Source organism: Pantherophis guttatus, chromosome 4 (genome assembly GCF_059756535.1).
Source record: "Pantherophis guttatus breed Tessera chromosome 4, ASM5975653v1, whole genome shotgun sequence".
Classification (NCBI taxonomy): domain Eukaryota; kingdom Metazoa; phylum Chordata; class Lepidosauria; order Squamata; family Colubridae; genus Pantherophis; species Pantherophis guttatus.
Window position 1 is genome coordinate 14,718,713 of NC_142066.1, and position 23,045 is coordinate 14,741,757.

Consider the following 23,045-nt stretch of genomic DNA (forward strand, 5'->3'; position numbering starts at 1 on the left):
GGGGAAATGCACCTCGTAAGGACACAGTCTTTACAAGCGCTGAACAGACACCCCCGCAGGAAACATCGTCACGGCATAGAAACTCTCTGAACAACGTGACAGCAAAGCAAACAGAATCCGGCGACACTTCAGGTATCCAAAGGCAGGAAGATGAAGAAGAAGAAAAAAAAGTTAAAAATTGGAATAATAGCTTTGGTATCACACTGCCGCACAACATTTGAAGAAGCCTCTCCCCCCCAAAAAAAGAGAGGGGAGGAAGGAACTCAACATTGAGCATTATCAAAATCTGGAAGGAGACCTGAAAATAGTGGGCATACCCGAGGGACAGGGGTCTCCAAACTGGGACACTTTTTAAGATTTGTGGACTTCAACTCCCAGAATTCCCCGGCCAGCATGACTGAGGAATTCTTGAAGTCCACAAGTCTTTAAAAAGCTTCCCAGTCTGGAGACCCTTTCGCTGTAAGACACGGGTGTCAAACTCGCCGGGTCACGTTGCCGTCGCGTCACATTCTGTGACGTTTTTCCCCTTCGTGGAGCTGGGGTGGGCGTGGACTGCGCGTGACGCATCCAGCCCGTGGGCCGCCAGATTGACAACCCTGCGGGCCTAGGACAACAACCAGGGGTGGGCTGTTGGGGGTTCGCAGGGATTCGGGAGAACTTCTAGCTAAGATTCTGTGCAGTTCGGAGAACCCCCAAATCCCACTCCTGGCCGACGCCGCCCACCCCTCCCCTCCCAGGAGTCCCCACACAGGTAAGTGCAGGGCACGCACGGAGGCTCGGGGAGGATGAAAAACAAGCCTACTGGAAGTTTGGGAAGAGCCTGGGGAAGCCGTTTTTCCCCTCCAGGAGGCTCGAGGAAAGCCTCTGCAGCCCAGTGAGGCCAACCCCCCCCGCCATGATGCAGGAGGCGAACTAGGTCCCACCCACCATGGTCCCGCCCACCCAGCAACCAGGAAGACAACCCCTTGCTAAAATTTTTGAAGCCCAACCCGAACACAACCCCAGGCAGAAGGGCACCTAAATAAAGCTCTGGTTCAGATCGGCCCATAAACTGACCACCATTCACCATGCCAAGTCAAGCCGGAAAAGCGAAGAGGTGGTCTATGCACGACGATGGGCTACGTTTTCCTTGGTCTGTGATCGTCTCGTATGAACCAACTCCTCCTCTTCGTGTTTGCCGCTTCACTGTAGGGCAAACCCTGCTTGGTCAATGGAACAAGCCGGATAGACAGGTCTGGTCCGTATGGGAGCATCTCCCACGCCTCCGATGAAGGCAACCGCAGGATGTGTGGGTACCGTGACGGTGTTTGCACGGCAAAGCTGCAGCCTCTGGCTGACCACGGTAGCAGCCTTCCCTAGGTTGCTAGGTGACGGCACACATGCCACATTTTTCTCCTACTCCTGCTAGCCAGAAATGGACAAGGGAAACGCCAGCACATCACCGTGACAGATCTTCTTGATCCGGCCAAAAAGTCCTGGCCAAGTAATCTGCGCTCGGCCTCAGGGGTTGAGTCCTTTCACTTTTAGGAGCCATTTAAACTCGAGGGAGCAGCCACAGGTTGAAAAATATTCCGTTTTCTTGAACAGGGAAATTCCATCAGAATAATTATTCCGGGATTTTTTATTTTTTGGTCTTTTAAAACAGGGCTCCCCAATCCCCGGTCCTTGGATCAGGCCCGGTCCTTGGCTTGCTAGGAATTGGGCCGCACAAGCAGTGGGCAAGCAATTAAAGCGTCATCTGTGTGTGATTACACATGAAACAATTCGCCCCACTCCGGTCTGTGAAAGAAGGTTTTATTTTTTTGAAACCGGTCCCTTGTGTCCGAAAGGTTGGGGACCGCTATTTTAAAGGATGTTGGCTTTTACAAATAGGGACCCAGCGCTGGAGGAACACAGGTTAGGTCAATGTTTTTTTGAAGCCCGGTATAGGAAGAAAGATACCAAAATGTAATACGTATGCCCATTATGGCATGGGCCCGGGGTACTTGCAGAATGACCTCCTACCAGCCTCCCACCGCCCAGTGCGCTCACATAGGGCTGCCCTCCTCCGGGTGCCGGTGGCCAGACAATGTCAGCCGGCGGCCCCCAGAATGAGGGTGTTCTCTGTGGCCGCACCGACCCTCTGGAATGGGTTACCCACCGGGCTCCGGACGGCCCCCGACCTCCGCACTTTCCGCGCCAACCTGAAGACATGGCTTTTTCAGCAAATTCCCTGATCTGTTGCGAGGTTTTAATTGTTTGGGGATTTTAAATTGGCTTGTTTTAGCATTTTTATTGTTATGTTGTTTTTATTCTGGGAGCCGCCCCGAGTCCTACGGGAGAAGGGCGGCATATAAATATGATAGATAGATAGATAGATAGATAGATAGATAGATAGATAGATAGATAAATAAATAAATAAAGGAAATACTTTTCTTTGAATATCCAAAAGGGAAGGAAACTCCGAATTTATAACGCCTCTTTTTTTAAAAAAAGGTTGGGCGGGGGCCGGGGCGGCAAACCCCTTAATCTGCCACTTTCATCATATTCATTTCATTTCATTTTCATTTCATTTATTGGATTTATATACCGCCCTACTCCCGAAGGACTCAGGGCAGTGAACAGTCACAGAATAAAATACATAAATACAAAATTTAAAAACAGAATAAAACCAAATTAAACAATTTGGCCGAGACAAATTTAAAACACCCAATAATTTTAAAAACAAATTAAAATTTACATTTTAAAGGGGAAAGATTTAGGCCAGGCCGGCTTGATGGAATAAAAAAGTCTTGAGAGCGCGACGGAAGGTGTGCAGATCGTTTTTCCCAGCTCGTTTTAACAGAACATTATTTGGGGAAAAAATAATTTGGTGTTCTTTATGGGTAAACAGCAGGGGTGGGCTTCAAAAATTTTAGCAAGGGGTTCTCTGCCCGCTTGCTGGGTGGGCGTGGCCATGATGGGCGTGACCTAGTCGGCCTCCCGCACTATGGCGGTGGGAGGGGTTTTTTTTGCCTTCTCTGGGCTCTAGAGGCTTTCCTCGAGCCTCTGGGAGGGCAAAAACGGACTCCCCAGGCTTCGGAGGCCCTCTGGAGGCCAGAAACGGGCACGTTTCTGACCTTCCCGAACTTCCAATAGGCCTGTTTTTCGCCCTCCCCGAGCCTCTGTGTGCACCCTGCACTTACCTGCATCCAAAAGGGGTCGCATGGGGACTCCTGGGAGGGGAGGGGTGGGCAGGCCAGCCAGGAGTGGGATTTGGGGGTTCTCCGAACTGCACAGAATTTTAGCTATAGAGATTCTCCCGAACCCCTGTAAACCCCCAGCAGCCCATCCTTGGTAAACAGTATGTAAGAAATCAAAGACACTAAATAAAAATTGCCAGCGTACTCAGAACAAGAAAAAAGAAAAAGAAAAACTTTTCACACTGTATAATTTATAGAATGTACTGCTACACTACAAAACCCTGGCCAGCGCGCCGCAGGTAACACTCAACCAAGGCTGTGTTTTTACAGAACATCAAAAACTATGATTAGCAAGCCACAATGGCTGTGTTCTCACAAAGCACTGAGCCACAAACGAGGCAGCAAAAACCCGTAATGGCTGGGTTTACACACCATTTGCCAAGTCAAAACAAACGGCAAAACGGTCCGATTCATACAACACGCGACGGATTTGGTTCTAACTTAGCCATGCCGTTTGCACACCACGATGTGTTGGTGCAAACACAACTTTATGAAGAAGGCAACGGGAGACCACTTCCAAATCCTTGCCAAGAGAACAGCAAGGGACTTGTCCAGGCAGTTGTCAGGAGTCGACACCGATTCGAAGGAGCCCACACAAATCTGCTTGGGGGGGCGGGGATCGTAGCAAGGGGCTGTAGCAAGGGGATTGTAGCAATCCTTGTGAGCTTGCAAAAAGAAACCGGATTTGGACCATTTTTTTTTTTTAATGGCTGGAATAAAGGAAGGCCTGAAGCTCGGATATTGTTTTTCCAGGATTTCACTACTTACGATTTGTTCCCTCTGGCTTCTCGAGAGCTTTGCCACATCAGGAGCATTTAATTGGCCTCTGTGGGTCTCAGAGACTCAGCTACTAAAAGCAGCTTCTATTTTCATAAGTCATCGGTGGCTAGCCTTTCCCACTTGAGTTGAAATTCACAGAGCATTCAGGAGCAACGGAGGGAGAAGGCAGGGAATAAATATTTATGACACCTCAAAACACTTGCCAACGGATATACCATCACACACCCTCGCACTCGGCCTACAGTTAACACTCCAGTTGTGCGCAGCGGACCAAATCCACCCCTATGTTGAACCATAAATCAGAATCAAAATAGAGCTGGAAGGGACCTCGGAGGTCTTCTAGTCCAACCCCTGCTCAAGCAGGAGATGTTATATCATTTCAGACAACTGGCTGTCCAGTCTCTTCTTATATACCTCCAGTGACCCACAACTTCTGAAGGCAAGCTGTTCCACTGGTTAATTGTTCTCACGGTTAGGAAGTTTCTCCTTAATTCCAGGTTGCTTCTCTCCTTGATTAGTTTCTATCCATTGCTTCTTGTCCTGCCCTCAGATGCTTTGGAGAATAGCTTGACTCCCTCTTCTTTGTGGCAGCCCCTGAGATATTGGAAGACTGCTATCATGTCTCCCCCTTGTCCTTCTCTTCACTAGACTAGCCATGCCCAATTCCAGCAACCGTTCTTTATATGTTGTGGCCCGTCAGCGGCCTGTGCAGCTAGTAGCTGATTCCGACAGCGAGGAGGCTGGTGTGGTGCTGCGCAAGCAGCCTGTGCAGCTGGCACTCGAGTCAGACAATGAGGAGGCTGGAGAAGATGTAGTACCAGAGGCGGGGATTCAGCCAGGACCTTCAGAACCTCCAGCAGCTCCCATAAGTGAGGAAGAAGAGGAGGAGCCTCTTCTCAATGCACGGGCGCGCAGAGCTGCCAAAAGGCAGGAGTGGCTCCTCAGGAGGAGGTCTCCTCGAGAGTAAGGCTTGGGGCTAATTGGCCACTCTCTTAGCCTATTTAAGGAAGGACAACGGCTGAGGCAATTTGCAGGGAACAACTTCGTTCACTCTTCTTCGCGTCCTGATCTTAGTTCTCGTTATGAGTTCCCTGCAAATTGCTTCTGGGCTTTCTGCCAACCATAGTAAGATTACGATTATTTCTTCTTTGGATTCTTGTAGGCTGTTAAGAAAGTTAATTAACAGCCTTTATTTGAAAAAGACTGATTTAATTTAGTAAACTAAGGTTTGTACAGACTTTGTGTGTGCTGCGTTCTTTGGGGTCCGTAGCTGGGGCAGAACATTATATGTTTTAGCCTCCATCCCCCTAATCATCTTTGTTGCTTTTCTCTGCACTCTTTCTAGAGTCTCAACATCTCTTTTTTTACATCATGGCGACCAAAACTGGATGCAACTTCTCTAGCAGAAATTTGCAGTGTCGCAAACTGTTCATTCATGCCCTTGGGCAATCTGGCTTCCAAACAAGATATTCATATTCATGCAATTGTTGAAAATCTCACACAGGTTGGATCTCTCTGAGTATGTGGCTTCGATTCCCTAGAATTCTCAGCAATTGGCACAGTAATTCTGGGAGTTGGAAGTCACATTTGGGGCGTGGGGGTGGAGGTTTATCCAAACCCTTTCTGCACTTTCTAGTTGTTTTTCTTTATTTCCCAAGTTTTTTCCTTTTTTTTCTTTTTTGACAAATGTATCAAGCCGTGAACAGTGTGACACTTGGATCTCATGCATTCTAATATGAATAAAACTAGTAAAATTAATCATAGTTATTATATTCAATCAACTTATATATTTCTAATAATAATACACATTTATATTAAGTTACAGTCTATCATTATTCAATTATTCCATATTTTTTTGATATTGCTTTTATTATATAAAAGTATATACACTAATATTCCCCCTCTCTTATTTCTGTCTCTTATTCTAACTTTTAATCATATCACCCTTTATTAAAAAAATGTTTTCTTTCTATCCTACCTAACTTCTAGTCATGTCACCTACCTAAAAAAAGGAGAGAAAAAGAAAAGCAAATCAGAACAACAGCAGCAAAAAGAAATCATCTATCCATCGTCTCTTGCCCGCTTCAATACTTTAATTGCTATGCTTTTTTTTTTTTACTTGCCTTCCATATTCCTCTCTTGGATCTTTATCTTGTCTGCACCTACTTCTTGGCTGTTCAATCTAGATATTTCTCCCACCTCTACCCTCTTCCACCGTCTAGTTGTTGTTTCTGTGCATTTTTTTTTTTTTAGTCTGTATCCGTTATCTTTTTAATTGTAATGCTTAATGAAATCGCCAAGAACGTTAAACGAAGTATTTAATCTGGTTAATGTGAAATTAATTATTAACTATTTCTAAAGTGGCTTAAAGACAATGGATGATGAACATTAAAAATAGAATGGGCTGTACATTCTATAGGGCACAACCAGATTTCCTGTAAGCTGCTCTTTGGGAGAATGATAAGGTGCGTGGTGAACCGGTGGTAAAATTATGTGAAACCCAAATCTGCGTGACTTGTGTCAGGGGTGCATCTGTGGTGGCCAAGTTCTGAGACAGGACTTCCCTCAGACCCTCCCTCCTCCTCCTCCTCATCTCCTTCCTTCCTTCCTACCTTCCTTTTCTTTTTCCTTCCTTCTTCCTTCTCCTTTCTTCTTCCTTCCCCTCGTTCCTTATTTTTCCTTCCTCGCTCTTTCCTTCTTTTTGTCTTTCCTCTTTCCCTTTCTCCTTTCCTGTCCCTTCTTGCATTTGCATGCTCAAATGCAAAAGGGGAAACATTTCTCCTTTTGTTTAGTTTTTAATTTGTTTCGATAGCCCTCTGCCAGCGAAAACGGAGCTTGGTGTGTGCGTGTGGTCCTTCGCTGTTTCCAGGGCGGCCCCACTGGCCAGATCGAAGCACCCCATGGGCCAGATACACCCCACGGGCCTTGATTTGATATCTCTGCCTTATACCATCCCAGTCAAATGATTGTTCAGTGTATTTTTGAAAACCAGTGGTGGGTTCCTCCCGGTTCGGTCCGGTTCAGCCGAGCCAGTAGCGGTGACGATATGACGTCACCGAACCGGTTCTCCCCCCCACCCTCCCACCCACGTTATTCTTACCTTTTATTTGGTCCCACCCCCAATCTATTGCCGCCTCCTGAGTCCCAGCTGATGACTAGAGGGAAAAAAACTGTTTAAACTCTTGCCGCGGGGCTTCAAAGGGCCGTCCTACAGCTGATCAGTGTTAAAAGCAAACATATGAGTCGGGTCGTAAGTGCAAGGACTTGGTCGTAAGTGCGAGGACCTTCCATAAATGACTCTGACCAGCTAGCCATGCCCACCTAGTCACAGGACCTCCAACCCACACCCACAAAATAAGCCACGCCCACAGAACCGGTAGTAAAAAAATTTAGAACCCACCCCTGTTGAAAACCACTAGCGATGACGGCTCAGTCAAGATCAGTTAAGCAGAAACAGGCAACCTGTCTTGGAAAGCAGATCAACAGAAAGTCCATTCAGACTTCCTCTGGGTCTCAGAATGTCAAGTTTAGATATCAAACTGGATCAACTGTTCTCAAATGATCCCCACTCTGCCACGGCTTAGTCTCAGTGACCAAGCGTAAGCTGAGGACGAGGAAAACTGCGGACTTCACCTGGAGAACACTGGCCACCGCAGGGTGTAATTGTTGAGACTGTAATTGTTGGAGGATTGAGGATTTTTGATTGCTCCCCAACTTGCAAATAGTAGCTTAGAAGGTAGGAAAAGATTCTGGTCCAGCTGTTATTTTTCCTACTTAGAGAGGGAGCTATTCACATACCATCGGATTCCAACCACAGCCCACTTTTCTCCAGCTTAAAGAGTTGCTAAAGTGCACTCTTACCACCTCAGGATCTATTTATGAAAGCAATTTTTATACCCCGTTCTTCAGCAACTCTCGGGGTGACTTGCTGGAACTTAAAATTACCATATAGATGCAAAAACGCACGAACGCCCCGCCTTCTTGAAAAGAGTGGCAATAAAAGCAGGAAGGTAAAATGGAACAAAACGGGAATCCCGTTTGCAGAAATGAAGCAGGGTCAGATAATCATTAAGCCTCTAAAAACAACGCCAACGTTATCTAGACTTGCAGCCAGAATGATTTTAGGACTATGAGAACCCAAAGCGTTGAGCCTTGATAGTACAGTGGTTTAGTGCACCCTGTTATTAACACAGCTGCCTGCAATTTCTGCTGGTTCGAATCTCTCCAAGGCTCAAGGTTGACTCAGCCTTCCATCCTTTCTAAGGTAGGTGAAATGAGGACCCAGTTTGTGGGGGCAATAAGCTGACTTTGTATAAAATATACAAAAGAATGAAGGCTATTGCTTAACGCATTGTAAGCCGCCCTGAGTCTCCGGAGAAGGGCGGCATATAAATCAAATTAAAAAAAAAAAAAAAGCAGTTTTTCCCCCAACTACAGGTAGCCCTCGATTTACGACGGTAATTTCTAAGTGAGTTTTACCTCATTTTACTACTTTTCTTGCCGCAGTTACCCTGTTTCCCCGAAAATAAGACCTTCCTGGATAGTAAGCCCAATCAGGCTTTTGAGCACATGTGCTAAAATAAGCCCTTCCCCGAAAATATTTAAACACATATGCAGCCGATCCCCATTTCCTCTGGTTCTTGCCGCTCAAACAACACGAGGTGAGGTGGTGAGGCCGGAGGGGGGGAAGGGAGGGGGGAAACATGCCCCACGCACCCCACACGCCCTTACCTAACGGCCGCTCCCGCAACCCTAGCCACCGCGCTCCTTTTGTCACGTTAATGGCCGCCGCAAAAGCCATTAGCGAAGAACAGGGAGGCGACGGAACATCTGGTCGCAGTGGCGTGGCCGGGCCGACAGCATGGTGCAGAGTCCTGGGAAGCATGTCTGGAAGCGCATGCAAGGCCTCAGAGACAAACAGCTGATGAGCGGCTGTCTCAGCAGCAGCCATGAGGTAATCACGCTCGTCGCCTCCGGCACCTCAAAAATAATAACACCTCCCCAAAAATAAGGCCAAGCGCTTATTTTGGGTGTCAAAAGAAAATAAGACCCTGTCTCATTTTTGGGGAAACACGGTATTAAGTGAGTCACTGCAGTTGTTAAATTAGCAACACGGCTGTTAAGTGAATCTGGCTTCCCCACTGGACTTTGCTTGTCAGACAGGATGACATGACCCCGGAAAAACTGCAACCGTCATAAATACGTGCCAGTTGCCAAGTGTCTGAATTTTGATCAGGTGACCATGGGGATGCTGCAACGGCCGTTAAGTTTGAACAAGGGTCGTAAGTCACTTTTTTTTTTGAAACTGCCATTGTAACTTTGAACAATGAATTGTCGTTGCAAGTCAAGTCAGCTGTACAATATTCTATGATCGGTTTGCGCATCCAGCTGCTTTGGTGTGAATGTAAGTCCTGCCGTTTCCTCCTTGCGTTGGCCTCATGCTGTGGGACAGCGCACGGCAGAACAATAGCCCTAGCACACATCCTTCCGTTGAGGGAAGGAGACTCCAGACTTACATCAAGAGGAAAACATCACCCCAACCCTTCGGTTTCCATCCCCATCAAGGCAAAATCTTCAGGGCACAAGCTTACGGTAGAGCCAGTCAAGACCAGGGGTGAAATCCAGCAGGTTCTGGAGAACTGGTAGCGGAAATTTTGAGCAGTTCGGAGAACCAGTAGCGGAAATTTGAGTAGTTCAGAGAACCGGCAAATACCACCTCTGGCTGGCCCCAGAGTGGGGAGGGAATGGAGATTTTGCAGTATCCTTCCCCTGCCATGCCTACCAAGCCACACCCACCATGCCCAAAGAACCGGCAGTAAAAAAAATTGGGATTTCACCACTGGTCAAGACCTTTGCATTTAGGATGGAATTTCTCCCAAAATGAACATTCTCAAAACCAAGTTGCCAACTACGAGCCAAGTGCTACAGCAGGGGTCCCCCAACCTGTGGGCCATGGCCCACTAGCCAGCCGTGAGGGGTTTGGAACCAGACTGCGGACATGGCTGGTGAGCGCGCACGCACATTTCCATTTGCAGTGGGCGAGTGGGCGCTCCATCAAAGGGAACGGCAGGCATGCATGCATGCCGCTCGTGCAAATGGAGGTGTATGCACCAGTGGTGAAATCTAAAATCTGTTACTACCGGTTCTGTGGGCGTGGCTTGGTGGTGGGGGGAAATGTGACTGGGTGGGCTTGGACGTTTTTTTTTTTACTTTTAAAACCATTTTCGGCGAAGTTGCAAAAGAATGCTTTTAAAAGGCTGAGTTGCCTGATTTTTTTCTTTTAAAAGCCTCTGTCGATCCCAGCTGAGCCGCGCAATCATCAGAGGCTTTTTTTTTTTACTTTTAAAAGCATTTTTTCTGCCGAAGAGGTTGTAGAAAAAATGCTTTAAAATTTTTTTTAAAAGCCTCTTATGATCGCGCGGCTAAGCTGGGCATGGGGGGGGGAGGGATTTTTGCTACCGGTTGTCCGAACCACCCACCTCCATCGCTACCGGATCGGGCGATCCGGTCCGAACCGGGAGCATTTCACCCCTGGTATGCACACTCTTGCCAGCTGCTCACGCAGAACCATCCCCTCTAAACCCCCCCCTCCATCAGTCCACAAATCCGGAAACACTGGGGTACTCTGTGCTATAGCATGTGGAAGAGATGTGCTTCCAAATACATTTAGGGCAAATTTATTTATTTCTTTATTTGGAAAATTTATATAGCTGCCAATTCGCAGATGGCACCTCAAGGCAGCTGACACGAATATAAAATATATATGTATAAAACATAAAAATAGAAGAAAATAATCAAATAATTAATAAAATGGTATAATAGTCCCCACCTCCCGTCCCTGACAACACCTCACACAAGCCATTTAATGGGCTCCATCCCGCTCTATGATTCCCAGGTCCTTTGACAGAACCAGGTCTTCAGTGCTTTCCTAATGAGTGTTAGAGTCGGGGCCAGTCTAATCTCTGCGGGAATGATGTTCCAGAGAGAGGGAGCCACCACGGAGAAGGCCCTTCTTCTGGGTCTCACTAGGTGTATTTCCCTAGGGGATGGGTCCCGCAACAATCCCTGCCTCCCCGGTCTACTGGGTCGGGTAGATCAGGGATGGGATCGTACTGGTTGAACAACCAGTTTGCTTCCCGCACGCACACAGTTTCCGTAAAATTGAGCTTTCGCGTTGCAAATAAGGAGCAAGGAAAACAGCTGAGGAGGACCAATTCAATCTGCCGCCCCTGATCAGCTGGGTTTCAGAAGCAGAAATAAAGGTCAGTATAACCCGGGGGGCGGGCAGGCAGGCCCACTTTCACAACAACAGAGAACCGGTTCGCTCTCGGCAGGAAGTGGGAACCAAACCGGTAGAATCCCATCACTGGGGTAGATGGTCCCTCAAATATATATTCCAGGCCTGTGTTACTAATCACGTTACACCATACAGCGGTGGTAAACACCTTTCTTTCAAGGCCGCGGTTATTTCTCAACTTTGGCAACTTTTAAGAACTTCAACTCCTAGAATTAGGGAATTCTAGGAGTTGGGAGACCATACTTTTTAAAGTTGCTAACAGCGATAGAGATGTCTAGCAGAGAAACTGTAGTCGAAAGGGTTCTCCTTGTCTTCACCCAAGTCAGGGGTGTCAAACTCAAGGCCCACGGGCTGGATCCGGCCCATGGGGTGCTTAGATCTGGCCTGTGGGGCTGCCCTGGAAACAGCAAAGGACCGGCACATGGTGCCTCTGCCAGCGAAAACAGAGCTCTGGAGAGCCGTGCATGGTCCCTCCGGCTCCGTTTTTGCTGGCAGAGCACTGCAGGAAGCCATCACAGTTGAAAACGGAGCCGGTGGGACTCACGTGGCTCCCCGAGCTCTGTTTTTGCTGGCAGACTGCTAGCAAAACTAACTACCGTGTTTCCCCGAAAATAAGACCTCCCCCAAAAATAAGACCTCCCTGAAAATAAGACCTCCCTGAAAATAAGACCTCCCCAAAAATATTTAAACACATGCACAGCCGGTCTTCGCCATTTGCTCAGGTTAGGGAAACAGAGCTGGAAATCAGGTGAGACGGCAAGAAGGTTCCCGTCTTGCTCCACACCCCCTAAAATAATAAGACCTTCCCGAAAATAAGGTCAAGCGCTTATTTCGGGGTTCAAAAAACTGTAAGACAGGGTCTTATTTTCAGGGAAACACGGTACTAGCAAAAGTAGACCCCCCCCGCCTCACCCCTGACACCACAGGTGCCCCCGACACGAGGGGCATAGAGCTGGCCACACCCTCCCAGCCCCCCTCCGAGGTCAAACACAACCCTGATGCAGCCATCAAATCAGGGAAGATGGAGTTACTCTGATCAACCATAGACATTCCCAGTTGTGTCTTCCTTGATCCAGCTCTACCAACTCAATCGGGGATTTTCCTGAAATTTCCTACTAAACCCATTGCTGATTCTTACTCTACAAGGGAAGCTTCTCATTGTCTTCAAGACTCTTATCTTTGTAAGATACGGAAATTAAAAAAAAAAAAGTAATCAGGAAACTGTGTTGTTGTTTTTGGAGAGATGATCACTTGAAGCCGATCAAGCCCTAAGGCACAGCCAATGCTTTAATTCAGAGATGTCCAACCTTGGCCACTTTTAAGACCCGTGGACTTCAACTTCCAGAATTCCTCTGCCCGGCATGGTTGGCTGGAGAATTCTGGCAGCTGAAGTCCAACAAGTCTTGATCAAGGTTGGATACCCTGGCTTAGATACCAAGGTCTAAGACAGGGGTCAGCAACCTGCGGCTCTGGAGCCACATGTGGCTCTTTTGTCCCTCTGCTGCGGCTCTCTGTCGCTGGTCGGCTCCACAGTTGATATGGCTTTCGGTTAGGACAGGTAGAGGAAAAAGGATGCCATGCTAGGAGGAGACTCCTTAAGATGCAAGACCGTTACTGTCTTCTTGACCTCCTATCTCCAAACTTCAGGAGACACACACACCAAGGCTAGAGAAGGCTACTTCAAATGACCACGGACTCTCAACCCTATACGTTCAACCCCGAAACACAAGATCATCTTTGTGATTCTCTCCTTTCTCCCTTCTCCTGGCTGAGGGACGTTCTTTCGCTTGTTTTTCCATCACTATACCTCAAGGGAGAAGTCCTCCGCCTCCAGTCACCCACTAGACCAAGCTGGCGCGTTTCCAGTCTGAGCATCTCCCTCACCTCTGCCTCTCCTCTTTGTCCCCCAGGCACAAAAGGAACAGGGAGGAGACGGAGAAGAATGCAGCTGAATAGAAAGCTCGCCGCGTAAATTCCTAACCAGCAGAAATAGACAGAACATTTGGGGGGCATTTTCGAAGTCTCTTGGTACAGGTAGTCCTCGACTTAACAACAGTTCATTTAGGGACTGTGCAAAGTTACCAACGGGACTGAAATAAAAGTGACTTATGACCGTTTTTTCACACTTACAACCACTGCAACATACCCGGGGTTTTGGGATGAAAATTCAGACACATGGCTACTGGCACATGATGGTTGCTGTGCCCCGGGGGGGTCACACGATCCCCCTTTTGCGACGTTCCGACAAGCAAAGTCAAGAGGGGAAGCCAGATTCACGGAATCACCATGTTACTAACTTAACTGCAGTGATTCAGTTAACAACTGCGGCGGAAAAGGTTATAAAATGGGGCAAAATTCACTTGTCTTGCTTAGCCAGTGGTATTCAGCCGGTTCGGACGAATCTGTAGTGGCGGCCTGTGGGTGGGCTTGCCCGCCCACTGGCCCCAGCGCTATGCCGTCCTATTTAGCCATGTTTTCTAAGTGGCATGCATGTGTACAAGCCCCGCGCGCAAGCAAAGCGTGTGCACGGAAGGCCACACCGCACTCATGTTTTCAGTTAGGACAGGTGTGTGGCGAACCGGTGGTAAAATTATGCTAAATCCACCTCTGTGCTTAGCAATAGAAATTTTGGGTTCAATTGTGGCTGTAACTCAAGGACTACCCGTATTGGCAATAAATAAAGCAAATCGATATGTACAGTGGAAAGAAAGCGTAGTCCAATTATTTACTTTCAGGAATTGAGGATTAAACTAGTTGTCCCTTAGAAAACTGCTAGGCAACCCGAGACCAATTTCGATACCTGATGGAGCGTAATCTGAATGTCTACAGATTTCTCCCACATTCCAACCAGTGAGTAACTAAATCAGGGGTGGGTTCTACTTACCTTTACTACCAGTTTGCAACGGGGCCGCGTGTGCACGCTTGCTTCGCTCACACACGCTTCTGCGCATGCGCAGAAGCTTCCTGTTGATGTCCGGGTTGGTAGGCGGAGCCTCCCGTCGGTTTTATTACCGGTTCTTGCGAACCGGTCCAAACCGGGGACAACCCACCACTGAACTAAATGCAAATTCCTTGACAGCTTCAACATCATTTTTTCCCTCTTTCTTTCTTCCCTCTTGGTGGGTTTTTTTTTTGTTCGCTATCTTTCTCAGTGTAGAATTAAAAAGCAAGCAGCTCCACTGCCCCAGGAGCTTAACTTGGCTAACAGAGATGGGCTCCTAATCTTTGTTTCGAAAGAACTTCGAAGCAAAAAATTCATGTTATAGGGCAGCTAATGTGCAAACCTGAAGAATGCAATGCTGGATCTAGAGTAGAATATAGAATAGAGCTGGAAGGGACCTTGGAGGTCTTCTAGTCCAGCCTCTGCTCAATCAGGAGAACCTATACTATTTCAGATAAGCGGCTGTCTAGTTTCTTCTTAGCATACTAAAAAGCAAGAGACATCACCCTGTCAACAAAAGTGCATATAGTCAAGGTTATGGTTTTCCCACTTGCAATGTATGGCTGTGAAATTTGGACCATAAGGAAGGCTGAGGGCCAAAGAATGGAGGCCTTTGAATTCTGGTGCTGGAGAGTCCCTTGGACTGCAAGGCGATCAAACCATCAGTCCTAGAGGAGATCAACCTTGACTGCTCTTTAGAAGGCCAGATCCTGAAGATGGAACTCAAATACTTTGGCCACCTAATGAGAAGGAAGGACTCACTGGAGAAGAGCCTAATGCTGGGAAAGATTGAGGGCAAAAGAAGAAAGGGATGGCAGAGAACGAGGTGGCCGGATGGAGTCACTGAAGCAGTCGGCGTGAGCTTAAATGAACTCCAGAGGATGGTAGAGGACAGGAAGGCCTGGAGGAACGTTGTCCATGCGGTCGTGATGGGTCGAACACGACTTTGCAACTAATAACAAAATTTCTTCTTAAAAATCTCCAGTGATGGAGTGCCCAAGATTTCTGAAGGCAAGCTGTTCCACTGGTTAATTGTCCTCTCTGTTAGGAAGTTTCTCCTTATTTCCAGGTTGCTTCTCTCCTTGATCCATTGTTTCTTGTCCTGCCCTCTGGTGATTTATTTATTTATTTATTGGTTCAATTTATATGCCGCCCTTCTCCGGAGACTCAGGGCAGCTTACAATGCGTTAAGCAATAGCCTTCATACTTTTGTATATACCTGCTTAGTAGGGCTTTCGCCCCGCCCCCCCCAGCAGTGTTCTTTTTTATACAAGGTCAGCTTATTGCCCCCACAATCCGGGTCCTCATTTTACCTACCTCGAAAGGATGGAAGGCTGAGTCAACCTTGAGCCTGGTGAGATTTGAACTGGCAGTAATTGCAGGCAGCTGGTGCTACTTAACAGCACTTTAGTCTGCTGTGCCACCAAGGCTCTTTAGAAAGTAAATTGAGCCCCTTCCTGCAACCTCTCAAATACTGGAATACTGCTATCATGTCACCCCTTCTTCTTCTTTTCTTTAGACTAGCCCAGGGGTCAGCAACGTTAAACACTCAAAGAGCCACAAAGGTCCTAACCGGAAGCCCCCGTTCAATTCTGGAGCCGACTGGAAGTCAGTTCCCCTACCATAGAGTCTCCTCCTAGCGCGTCATCCTTTTTCCTCTACCTGTCCTAACTGAAAGCCCTATCAATTGTCGAGCTGACCAGCAACAGGGAGCTGCAGCAGAGGAATGAAAGAGCCACATGCGGCTCCAGAGCCACGGATTGCTGACTCCTGGACTAGCCAAACCCAAATCCTGCATCCGTTCTTCGTGTGTTTTAGTCTCCAGGCCTTTGATCATCTTAAGTGCTCTTCTCTGAATTTTATATCATAAATATCTAATAAATATGACTGATATTAAACATAAAGATGACACCTGAAGTGGTAAAAAGAAGAAGTAAAGAAGGAAGACTTAACGCTGATGCTATGTGATCAAGGGTGGCCTGTGAGATAATTTTTGCACTGATTTCTTCTTGCATGAGTAACGCTTAACCTGAAAATATCTTTGAGAACATTTGATTTCCTGAGGACACCGTCATTTCCAGCTGTTTTATTGGTTCCTTGACATTCAAGTGCAATTGTAGTCACAGCCTGGATTTTATATCCACGTACATTGGATTTCAATCCTTAAAGGACCCAAGAACTCCAATGGTTTTATTTATATTTATGTTTTTAATCTTTTTTTTAAAATGGTTTTAAGGCTTTGTTTCTAGTTGTTTTGTTTTTACTCTAGGCTACCCAGTCACATCCGTGAGATCAGCAGCTAGAGATATTTGATAAATAAACAAGCATCTACGCATGCAAAACATTTGGATAGAATGCAATTTAAAAGTGGAATTCCAATTTCCTGCCTCAGAAAAGGAAAGGAATAAAATGGGAAGTCATTGCTTGACCTCCTTCAGATCTTCCTGAGGGACATCTTGACCTGAATATAAATAGTTATCTACAGATGTACCCAACAAGATCTTTCCAACAATCTTACTCTCTGGAGTTTATATATCAAGGCATAAGATTAAAGCTAGATACATTGGAGGGAAAAAAAATGTGATTTTTTTTCAGGCTACAACAACAACAACCTTTCATTATTCCACATCAACAACGGAATGAAATGAAAACATGTTTGGAAAGTTTATTGAAACCTATCTGGTTAGGGAATTCTGGGAATTGAGGATTCTGGGAATTGAAGTCCACACATCTTAAAAAGTGGCTAACTTTGAGAAAGACCAGCTTACAGAAGAAAATAAAAAAAAGGTTGCAACTTCAATGATGTTCTGAAATATGAGGCCCAAGTTGGCAAAACCCACCTACGCATTCTCATTTAAACCTTGCTCTCCCCATCACGCTCATCACCCCTAGCCCAGAATTCTTAGCCAGTCAAGACTAGGGGATTCTGGGAGCTGCAATTCCAGCCCACCCAAAGGATCCCAGATTTATTTTTTATTCTGGTTTCCTTTTATTCAATATTCGTTTTGAACCAAAACATCCACTATAATTTCCATCTCTGGCAGCCTCTCTTCCCAATTTTAATCCATTTTTTTTTCTTCCAAAGCCAATCCTTTGATTTCATTCCTGAAAGCTTCAACTCCCTCTAACCCTGATCTAACTTCCCTTCTCTGTGGACCTCATCTTTTCCTTCCCCATCTTTCCCTCCTCCTACCACCGAAGGATCGTGGTCCTAACTGGGGTACAACACCCACCCTGCGATCTTGGACAGGCCATCACCAGCACCCATCCACTTAGCACCCCATGTTGTCTCCCCATTCTTAGCCTTCCCTGCTTTGGGCAGCCAAGCCACATGGACCCCGTAAATCCTCCATTTCTCTTTTGCCCCACGGGAGGACCAGAGAAGGGAAACCCAAATTCTCATTTAAGCATCTCCTAGAGAGAAAATAATAATAATAATAATAATAATAATAATTTTATAAGATACATCAACAAATTGCAGCTTCCTGAAACACCCCCAGCAGAACTGCAAAAAAACTGCGCTATTTGGAACATCGTACATCTTAAGAAGGTACTTGGTTGATACCTAGGATGTTGGCAGCAACCCGTATCAACCATTAGCACCAGTCAATGGTATTTGTGATGCATTTTTGAATGTTCAGTTGACAGAGTTTCATGTTTATGAATAAAGTAAATAATAATAATGATAGATACATCAACAAATTGCAGCTTCCTGCAACACCACCAGCGGAACTGCAAAAAAAATGCGCTACTTGGAACATCGTACATCTTAAGAAGGTACTTGGTTGATACCTAGGATGCTGACAGCAACCCATATCAACCATTAGGCACCAGTCAATGGTATTTCTGATGCATTTTTGAATGTTCAGTTGACGGAGTTTCATGTTTAATGGATAAAGTAAATAATAATAATAAATAAATACTACTACCTAGGAAGCTTGCAGCAACCCCTATCAGCTACTAGCACCAATCACTCATATTTGTGACACATTTTTAAATATTCAGTTGACTTTCATGTTTAACGAATAAAAGATAATAATAATATAAATTGGTGGATACCTAGGATGCTGGCAGCAACCCGTATCAACCATTAGCACCAGTCAATGGTATTTCTGATGCATTTTTGAATGTTCAGTTGACGGAGTTTCATGTTTAATGGATAAAGTAAATAATAATAATAACAAATAATACTACTACTTAGGAAGCTTGCAGCAACCCCTATCAACTACTAGCACCAATCACTCATATTTGTGACACATTTTTAAATATTCAGTTGACTTTCATGTTTAACGAATAAAAGATAATAATAATATAAATTGGTGGATACCTAGGATGCTGGCAGCAACCCGTATCAACCATTAGCACCAGTCAATGGTATTTGTGATGCATTTTTGAATGTTCAGTTGACGGAGTTTCATGTTTAATGGATAAAGTAAATAATAATAATAACAAATAATACTACTACCTAGGAAGCTTGCAGCAACCCCTATCAACTACTAGCACCAATCACTCATATTTGGGACACATTTTTAAATATTCAGTTGACTTTCATGTTTAACGAATAAAAGATAATAATAATATAAATTGGTGGATACCTAGGATGCTGGCAGCAACCCGTATCAACCATTAGGCACCAGTCAATGGTATTTCTGATGCATTTTTGAATGTTCAGTTGACGGAGTTTCATGTTTAATGGATAAAGTAAATAATAATAATAACAAATAATACTACTACCTAGGAAGCTTGCAGCAACCCCTATCAGCTACTAGCACCAATCACTCATATTTGTGACACATTTTTAAATATTCAGTTGACTTTCATGTTTAACGAATAAAAGATAATAATAATATAAATTGGTGGATACCTAGGATGCTGGCAGCAACCCGTATCAACCATTAGGCACCAGTCAATGGTATTTCTGATGCATTTTTGAATATTCAGTTGATGGAGTTTCATGTTTAATGAAGTTAATAATAATAATAATAATAATAATAATAATAATAATAATAATAATAATAATAATAGATTTTGACTCTACAAAAAACCACTTTACTCGGAACAGCTTACATCCTCCGACGATACCTTAACAGTTCCTAGGTTCTTGGTTAGGACTCGAGCTGCTGAGCTATTAACCAGCCTCAAAGGCTGTGAATCTCACTAAAGATTAAATAATAATAATAATAATAATAATAATAATAATAATAATAATAAAGCAATATTGCTCTTTATCCAGACCTTAGCAGAGACACCCCACCCCCAATCCCCAATATCACCCATTCATTTAGGTCTTCATCCTAAAGAGGCATCCTTCCTTTTGGACCCAGCCCTTCAAACTGTGCCCCATCGGGCTGCTGCACCTGCTACAGCTGCTCCCACACACCCACCCCCCACCCAGAGGGACTACAGCTCCCATCCTCCTTCGCCAGCATCGATGATGCAGCCGTCTACCTGCCCAAGGTAGATCGCTCATCCTCCCTGCAGAGAAACGGAGCTAATTTACCATCCATTATTCACAGAGGAGGCCGAATCACCAAGGTGGGGTTAAAAAAACGGCTGCTTAAAGGGCCGGGGCCTGGTAATTCGGGCCGAGCAGGGGCGTCGAAACAAGCAGCCGGGCCGAGCCTGCAAAGAGCCCTTCCCCGTATGGAGCCTCACCTGCGCTGCGGCGGAGGGGCCCCCCGAGAGGAGCTCAGCGTGGCGGTGGTAGCGGCGGCGGCAGCGGCCGCCGCTCGGGCCCGAGGGGGAGGGGGGAAAGGAAGCCCGCGAGGGGGCGGCGGCGGCAGCAGCGGCGGCGGCGGCAGCTCTTCCACCGCCGGCGCTGTCGCCCGCTTTCGCTGCTGCCACTGCACTTGCCGCAGCCTCCGCCCCCTGCCGCTGCCCAGCGCCGACTGACAAGCCCGCGCGCGGACTCGCCTCTTTTCTCTCCTTGCCCCGCCCCTGCCGCTCGCGCGTGGCACGCCCACCGCCACCACCACCACCACTTTTCCCCCCTGACCACGCCTCCCTCTTTCCCCGCCGTTCGGGCCAATCATCGTTCCGCGCGAAGCCAACTCCGCCCATTTTTCCCTCCCCGAGTCGGGGAGATGTGGGGTGGGGGGGGCAGCTCAGCCGCCAGCGCGCAGATGCCGGTTTAAAGAGCGGCGTGTGGGGGGGGTGGGGGGAGGAGGATAAACATTCACGAGCCGCGCGCTCCGTTTTTCTCCTCCTCGTCCTTAGGGAGCGGGGAGGAAGAGAGAGAAACCTTCAACTTCCGGTATCTTTTTTTTTTTTTGGAATGCCGCCATGTGCGGGGCAATAGCGTCGCTTAGAGAAAGGTGAGGTAACGCATCGCTCAGGATGGAACCTTGTGAGCTTCAGAAGTTAATATAATAATAATAGTATAATATAATGTAATGTAATAAGTATAATATATAATATAATAAATATATAATCTAATCTAATCTAATCTAATAAAATAAATATAATATAATGTAATGAATCTAATCTAATCTAATCTAATAAAAATATAATATAATATAAGAATAGAATAGAATAATATAATATAATATAATGTATAATATAATAATATAATATAATATATAATAATATAATATAATAAATAATAAAATAAATAAAATAAATATAATAATATAATATAATATAATATAATATATTACATTACATATATATTATATTATAATATTACATTATATTACATTATATTACATTACATTATATTTTATTATTACATTACATTACAATATATTATATTATATTTATTATATTATAGTATTACATTACATTACATTACAATATATTATATTATATTTATTATATTATAGTATTACATTACATTACATTACAATATATTATATTTATTATATTATAGTATTACATTACATTACATTACATTACAATATATTATATTATATTATATTATATTATATTATATTATATTATATTATATTATATTATAAGACAATAATAGGAGAAATAAGGGAAATGTCATTTTTTTAAAGAGATATACGCATAGTATCGTGTTTTTTTTCATCCTATATCTGGTAGCGTGTGCGATGGGGAACCGGAAGTAAACACCTTCAACTATTTTATTCAAAGGTTTGGATTGCTATGCACTTTCACTAGCTAACATGAGATCCTTCTGCAGAAAAAGGGGCCACAGATTTGAAGAATCTTCTTTGGAAGAGAAAGGACATTTTCAAGCAATTTTATTTTACAGGCTTTGTATCTGGAAATGTACCTGTGATGAGATTTGGTGGCATGCAAAGTTTTGCATATGGATGGGATCGTAGATCATGCAAAGCTTAGAGTGCAGTGGGAATTCATTTATAGTGGTTTAATGCAAAGCCTGCTGATTTTATAGTGGTTTATGCACAGCCTGCTAACTGCGGTTTGTAAGAACATGATTTGTCACTCAGCCAACTTCTGTCTTCAAATATGACGAAAGTTAGCACCAGTGGTGAAATCCAAATTTTTTTACTACCGGTTCTGTGGGTTTTGGCTTTAGTGGGCATGGTGTGGCTTGGTAGGCGTGGCTTGGTGGGCATGGCAGGGGAAGGATATTGCAATATCCCCATTCCCTCCCCACTCCTGGGAGAAAGATATTGTAAAATCTCCATTCCCACCCCACTGGCCAGCCAGAGGTGGTATTTGCTGGTTCTCTGAACTACTCAAAATTTCCACAACCAGTTCTCCAGAACCTGTCAGAACCTGCTGGATTTCACCCCTGGTTAGCACCCACCCCTCTCCTAGAAGAATGAAATATTCTAGGAAATATTAAAAAGGCAGGATATTTCCCCTAAAAGAGAAATAAAAATCTTAAAGGAAAGAGAATCTAGGTGGCTCAGTGGCTAAGACACTAAGCTTATCGCTCAGAATCAAATCGGTGGTTTGAATCCATAAATAAACCAGGCTTTGAACTACAATGCCAGCAATGGACAATCCTGAATAGGATTCGTACCTGACATGGCGTCTGCTGGGACTCTCTGTAGAAATGGGGCCTAGAGCTAAGGAGAAATTTCCTGACAGAAAATTGATCGGTGGAACGACTTGCTTCCAGAAGTTGTGGATGCTCCAACTGTGGAAGTTTTTAAGAAGAGATTGGACAGCCATTGGTCTGAAATGGTATAGGGCTGGGGTCCTCAAACCTGGCAGCTTTTAGACTTGTGGACTTCAACTCCCAGAATTCTTCAGCCAGCAAAGCTGGCTGGAGAATTCTGGGAGTTGAAGTCCACAAGTCTTAAAGCTGCCAAGTTTGAAGACCTCTGGTATAGGGTTTCCTGCCTGGGCATGGGATTGGACTAGAGGACCTCCAAGGTCCCTTCCAACTCTGTTATTCTATTCTATAAGTATCCTCCCCTCAGTGTGACCGCGGGGTCCCACTTCAAAAACTGGGTCACATCATGACTAGCTGTAAGATGAGGATATATCCGCCTTTTGCTACCGATAACCTCCCACCGGCCAATACGCTCTCACAGAGAGGGCCTCCTCAGGGTGCCGTCGATCAAGCAATGTCGGCTGGCGGCCCCCAGGGGGAGAACCTTCTCTGTGGGAGCACCCGCCCTCTGGAACAAGCTACCTCCCGGAATACGGCTGATCCCGGATCTCCGCGGTTTCCGTAAGGCCTTGAAGACGTTTTTATTTCAGCAAGCCGGCCTGGCCTGAATAGGTTTTATGGGTTAGTTTTTTTAATTGTATAGCTTGGGGTTTTAAAGTGGGAGGCCAATTAATTTTAATTTATTTTTAGTTATCTTAACTTTTATATTGTATGTTATTTTAATTTTCGGCTGTTCACCGCCCTGAGTCCCTT

The 23,045-nt window shown here is 45.4% G+C and overlaps 1 protein-coding gene across 4 annotated transcripts in view; it reads right to left on the minus strand.

Annotated features, from left to right (window-relative positions):
• LOC117679689 (vigilin-like) overlaps positions 1-20,143 on the minus strand; it is a 113,016-nt gene extending 92,873 nt beyond the window's left edge. For all 4 annotated transcript variants that reach the window (XM_087893838.1, XM_087893837.1, XM_087893841.1 and 1 more), the window contains exon 1: positions 19,895-20,143. The gene's annotated coding sequence lies outside the window, so the exon portion shown is untranslated. The remainder of the gene's footprint in view (positions 1-19,894) is intronic.
• Between the last annotated feature and the right edge of the window lie 2,902 nt (positions 20,144-23,045).